General features: G+C 35.7%; 1 non-coding gene across 1 annotated transcript; it reads right to left on the reverse strand.

The window, feature by feature from the left end:
- Positions 1–5822: 5822 nt before the first annotated feature.
- LOC111763385 (small nucleolar RNA SNORA70) lies at positions 5823–5957 on the reverse strand. Its single transcript, XR_002796258.1, has one exon. It is a non-coding gene; the product is annotated as a small nucleolar RNA SNORA70 (small nucleolar RNA).
- Between the last annotated feature and the right edge of the window lie 805 nt (positions 5958–6762).

A 6762-nucleotide genomic window follows, 5' to 3' on the forward strand; every position in this document is an offset into this window, starting at 1 on the left:
GACATTTTTTTACTTGTACTACTAACTACAGTACTATAGTATACTATTGTCCATCATTTATAAGAGTTCAGGGTGTTATACAGGCCTAATTTTTATCTTTAAAGTTTCCCATTAACCACATTCACATATATGATTCACTGCTATTAATTACTTATAATACTGTGCTACCACTACCATGATCCATTCCCAAAACTGTACAATAAACCTCAATAGAAGTTCTGTATAAATTAAGCATTAACTTCCCATTCTCTACCCACAATCCAGGCCCTGGTAACCTATATTCTAAATTCTAATTCTGAGTTTGTTTGTTCTAATTATTCCACATAAGTGAGCTAATAAAGTATTTGTCTTTTTGTGTCTGGCTTATTTCACTCAGCATAATGTCTTCAAGGTTCATTCATGTGGTCATATGTATGAGAACTTCATTCCTTTTTATGGTTAAATAATATTCCATTGTATGTATATATACCTCATTTTATTTATGTTCACCAGCTGATAGACACTTGGATTGCTTCCATCTTTTGGCAATTGTGAATAATGCCACTATGAACATCAAACCAATATCTGTTTGAGTCCCTGTTTTCAATTCTTTTGGGTATATACTTAGTAGAGGAATTGCTAAGTCATATGGCAATTCTATACTTATCTTTCTGAGAAACTGCAAAAATGTCTTCCACAGTGGCTGTTCCATTTTACATACCCATCACCAATGAATGAGTGTTCTCATTTCTCCACATCCTCTCCAACACTAGTCATTTGGTTTTCATAGTAGTCATTCTAGTGGGTGTGAAATGGTATCTCTTCATGGTTTTGATTTGCATTTCCCTAGTAGCTAGTGATGTTGAGCATCTTTTTATGTGCTTTTAACCATTTGGATATCCTCTTTGGAGAACTGTCCACTCAGGCCTTTTACTCATTTTTTTTAGGTGCCAGGGCCAGGGCTTGAACCTGTGCCTTGTGTGTGGTTTGCTGGTGTTCAAGCACTTGAGCCATACTGGCTCTCTACCATTTTTAAAATCGGATAGGCTGTCTTTTTATTGTTGAGTTTTGTGGTTTCTTAATATATTTTGGATATTAAACCCTTATTGGATATGTGGTTGCCAAGTATTTTCTCCCATTGGGTAGATTATCTTTTCACTTTTATGATAAAGCTTTTTGGAGTGAAAAAGTTTTTAATTTTGATGAGCTCCCATTTACCTATTTTTTCTTTTGTTACTTGTGCTTTGGATTTAAAGTAAAAAAAAAAAAAACCATTGCCTTAACACAAGATTTTGAAGATGCTTCCCTATATTTTCTTCTAGAAATTTTATATTTCCTAGAACTATAAAATTATGGATCTTATATTTAGCTCTTTGATTCATTTTGAGTTAATTTTTATATATGGTATGAGATAGGTGTCTACCTTCATTTTTTTGCATATGGATATCCAACACTTCTGGCACGACTTGCTGAAGGGACTATTTTTTTCCAAGTGAATGAAAATGGATTTGGCAGCCTTGTCAAATATCAATTGACTATAAATTTGAGGGTCTATTTCTGAATTCTCAATTTAATTCAATTTATCCATATATCCTGATCTCAGTACAATGCTGTTTTGACTATTATAGCTTTGCAATAAGCTATAAAGTCAGGAAGTGTGAGTCCTCCAACTTTGTTCTCCTTTTTCAAGATGATTTTGGCTATTCAGGGACTGTTACCCTTCCAAATAATTTTGGTAATTGGTTTTTCCATTTGTGCAAAGTAGGCTGTTGGAATTTTGATTGGGATTGCATTGAATCTGTGTAACAGTTTGATATTATTGATGAATTCCAAAAAGAAATATTGGATTATAGCACCCCTTTGACTAATACAATCTGTAAATGATTTTGGGTAGAACTGTCATCTTAACAGTATTTAGTCTTCCAATTAAATGAACACAGAATGTCCTTCCATTTATTTAGGCCTTCTTTGATTTTTTTATTAGTAATGTTTTGTAGTTTTCTGTGTACAAACCCATTACATCCTTGGTTAAATTTATTTCTAGATATTTGATTCTTTTAGTTGTTATTGTAAGTGGTATTTTTTTCGACTTTCTCCTCAGATTGTCCTTTGTTTGTGTATACAAACACCACAGTTTTATATGATCTTGTATCCCACCACTTCTCTGAATTTATTAGCTTTAGTAGTCTTGTCATAGTTTTTTTGGACTTTCTATATATAATATCATGTCATCTGCAAATAGTCAAAGTTTTATTACTTCTTCCTTTCCATTTTGGATGTCTTCTATTTCTTTTTCTTATCTTATTGCTCTGGCTAAACTTCTAGCATAATGTTAAATAAAAGTGGTAACAGTGGGCATCCTTGTGTTGTTCCACATCTTAGAAGAAATGCTTTCAGTATTTCACCATTGAGTATAATGCTAGCAGTGACTTTTTCATATATGCCCTTTAACATGTTGAGGAACTTTCCTTCTACCCTAATTGAAGTGTTTTTATCAAGAAAGGATGCTGTCACATACCTTTTTTGCATCAATTGAGATGATTATGTGATTTCCTCCTTCATTGTGCTAATGTGGTGTATTACATAAACTGGTTTTCTTATGTTGGAAAATGTTTACATACCTGGGATAAAACCCACTTGATAATGATGTATAAATTTTAAAACATGCTGTTCTATTTGATTTGCAAGTATTTTTTGAAGAACTTTGCATCTATATCCATAAGAGAAAATTGTAATTTTTTTGGTAGTACCTCTAGATTGTTTAATTTGTTGGCATATATTTGTTCATAGTATTCTCTTATGATCCTTTTTATTTCTGTGGGGTCAGTACTAATGCCCCCCCCATTTGATTTTATTTGCATCTTCTTGTTATTGTTCAGTCTAGCTTAGGGTTTGTCAATTTTACTGATTTTTTTCAAAGAACTAACTTTTGGTTGTTAATACTCTCTTATCCATAATGATGGCTATTGGTATTTTAATTATCAATTTCATTAATTTCTGCTCTAAGATTTGTTATTTCTTTCCTTCTGCTTGCTCTGGATTTAGTTTGCTATTTTCTAGTTCCCCAAGCTGTGCATTAGGTCTTTGATTTTAGCTTTTTCTTCTTTTTTAATGTGTTTAGGGTTATAAAATCTCCTACCAGCACTGCCTTTGCTGCATCCCCTAGGTTTTGATGTGCTGTGGTCTCATTTTCCAATCATCTCAAGATATTTACTGATTTCCCTTGCAATTTCTTTTTTCACTCACTGATTTTTAAAGTGTTATTTAGCTTCCATTTATTTGTGGATTTTCCAAATTTCTACCTGTTACTGACTTCGAGTTACATTTAATTATGGTCAGAGAAGATGCTCCATATAATTTCAATCTTTTAAAATTTACTGAGGCTTGTTTTGTGAACCACCATGTGATCTGCCATGTAGAATGATCCATGTGCACTTGAAAAGAATGTATATCCTGCTGTTTCAGTATGAAACATTTTGTATATGTTAGGCCTAATTCAGTTATCACATTCTTCAATTTCTTGGTTTCCTTATTGACCTTCTCTCTAAATGTTCTATCTATTGATGAGAATGGTGTATTGAAGTCTCTAACTATTACTGTAGAGGTGTCTACTCCCTTCAGTTTTGTCAGTGTTTGCCTTATGTATTATGAGGCACAGTGGTTAGGCTCATAAATATTTATAACTGTTATTTCTTCTCAGTGTATTGCCTCTTTTATTAATAGTGTCTTTCTTTGTCTCTTTCAGCATCTTCTGACTTAAAGTCTATTTGTCCAATATTAGTATAGCTCCTCCAGCTCATCTTTTGGTTACTATTTGCATACAGTATCTTTTTCCACCCTTTCACTTTCGACTTGTTTGAATCTTTGGATATAAGGTGAGTCTCTTGTAAACATCATAGAGTTGGATCATGCTTTTTTATCCATTCTACAAATTCTACAAGTATACTTACTTCAGCCATTTTGCTCTTTGTTGTTGTTTTTTGTGTGTATGTCATTTTTTTTTTTCTTTTTTGGTCTCTCTTTTCCTTTATTGCAACCTCTTTTCTGTATAGCTGATTTTTAAAAAAAATATATCTGATACCTTTCTCCTTTCTGTCTCTGTACATTTTAAAAATACGTTCTTTTTGGTTTCCCTGGGGTTTGTATTACACAACCTACATCTATAATCAACTAATTTCAAAAGATGCCAACTTAGCTACAATAGCACATTTTCTGTTCCCATATCCCCGTTTTCTGTCCATTATCAGGAAATGTGTCTTTTTCTTGTTCTGTTATATTCTGACTCTTATAGGAATTAAGAGGTAGAGTTGTATATTAAGAATACAGTAGTATTGGGTTTTGAATTTATCTTTTTAATTACTCTTATTAAAGATCTTCATTTCTCCATTTATTTGTATTTTAATTTTTAAAGTAAACTTTACTTCAAATTCAAAAGTAAAATAGACAAATGGCAGCTTAACAAGTTATCTAAAAAATCTGTCCAGGCACTTTTATCTCATCTAATCCTACAAACACTCAATTGCTCCTCCAGTATTTAGAAAGATACACAGGTGAACACTGGTTAAATGACATAACCAAGGTCTCCTTGTATATTCGTCAGCCAAAGGGGTACTAATGCAAAATACCAGAAAATGGTTTTTATAAAGGGTATTTATTTGGGGTAAGGGCTTACAGATACCAGGCCATAAAGCATAAGTTACTTCCCTCACCAAAGTCTATTTTCACATGCTGGAGCAAGATGGCTGCTGATGTCTGCGAGGGTTCAGGCTTCCTAGGTTCCTCTGGGCTCAGCTCCTCTGTTTTCTCCCCAAGGTCAGCTATAAACCATGAGGCTCTCTAGGTTTTGCCTCTCTTCACAAGGTCAGCTTAGACTATCAGGCGAACGGCTCTGTCTCTCTCCCTGGGGCTCCAGCTTCAGCATCAAACTCCACCATCAAAATTCCAACATTAAAAGCCTCCAACTCTGTCCTTTGCCATGCCTTTATCTGTGACTCCCCACCCACCAAAGGGTGGGGACTCAATGCCCTACTGGGCACAAGAGGTTTACATGATTACTTAATCAAGCAAACCTCTGAATCCAATATAATCTAATACGCCCAGAGGAAAAGATCAGTTTACAAACATAATCCAGTATTTCTTTTTGGCACTCGTCAATAATATCAAACTGCTACACCTTAAGAAAAAGATGCCTAATCATATTCATAACTCATAAAACTAAAGCCCATATTCTTTTTTTAACCTTATCAATTATATAGTACCTTCTTTGCTTTTGATACAAAATATTATATTATTATAGTCTATAAGTTATATTTTTCTCATGTATCATCATATTTTTAACATTTAGTGGTAGAGCATTCCTGCATTTATATTACCACAGTCCTCATCTACTGTTTTTTGTTTTTGTTTTTTTTTTGCCAGCCAGGAAGTCATTTATTGGCGGGCAAGGGTCTAGTGAGGGCATTGCTGGCAAAGCCCTCATGAGTGCAGGGCCCGCCACTTGTCCAAGGGGCCACAGTTGGGGATGTATTTCACCCCACAGTCATCCAGGATGAGGCGCTTCTTGGCCACCATATCTTTGAATTCGTCAGCATGAACTTGGTAAAGCCCCACTTCTTGGAGGTGTGGATTTTCTGGCAGCCAGGGAACTTGAACTTGGCCCTGCGCAGCGCCTTAATCACATGCTCCTTGTTCTGCAGCTAGGTGCAGATGGACATGATGACCTGGCCGATGTGGACCCAGGCCACTGTCCCCTGAGGCTTTCCAAAGGCACCTCGCATACCTGTCTGGAGCCTAGAATGGTGATGGCACGAGGTCACAGACAGGACCAGCAACAGGCAAGGAAGGGCTGTCTCCAAGGTCCCTTAGGGCAACCTGTACAGGCAACAGGCCACATACACTACCAAGGAGGCTGCTGTCTGCAGCCATTGCAAACCAGGCCCCCATGGGAAGAGGGGGCCGGTCGGCTTAATTGGCTGCAGACTCATCTTTTGTTAAAGTCACTGTTACACAGCCTTTAGATTAGCCTCTAGCTGTCCTCCAACTAATATTAATCTCCCTAAACTACTTGTTTCAGCCACAATTATGTCCATAAGTCAGAATTGTTTACCATCAACTCCATCTATCACCACATCTTTACAATTATTCTTATTAAACATTCCACATACATCTAGTATCAGTTCTCCCTTCTCAACCCACATTCTGCCTCCCACCAATCTACCTCTGTGTCAAACTCCATAAATCTACACATTGTGCTTAGTTCATATCAGTGAGAACACACAATAGTCATTCTTTTGTGTCTGGCTTATTACACTCAACATAACGCCCTCAGTTTCTCCATTTGTCATGTACTTCCCCAACTCATTTCTTCCTACAAATGAATAACATTCCATTGTATGTATATACCACATTGTGCTTATCCATTCATCAGTTGATGGGCAATTGTTTCCATCTTTCAGCATTTATGAATAATGCTGCTATGAACATTGGTGTGCAAATATCTGTTTGCATCCTTAGATTTTCATCTTTGCACTACCCCACTCTCTACTGTCTTTTCTTTTCAATCTGCAGAACTCCCTTTAGTAATTCTTGCATGACAGGTCTTTTGTTGATGAACTCTCCATTTCTGTTTATCTGTGAATGTTTTAAAGTCTCCCTCATTTTTGAAGGTCAGTTTTGCTGGATAAAGAATTTTTGATTGGCAGGTTTTCTCTTTACTACCTTAAGTGTATCATACCACCCTCCTTCTTGCATCTATGGTTTCTGAGAAGAAAACAGCACTTAAAC

This window comes from Dasypus novemcinctus, chromosome 5 (genome assembly GCF_030445035.2).
Source record: "Dasypus novemcinctus isolate mDasNov1 chromosome 5, mDasNov1.1.hap2, whole genome shotgun sequence".
NCBI classification, from domain to species: domain Eukaryota; kingdom Metazoa; phylum Chordata; class Mammalia; order Cingulata; family Dasypodidae; genus Dasypus; species Dasypus novemcinctus.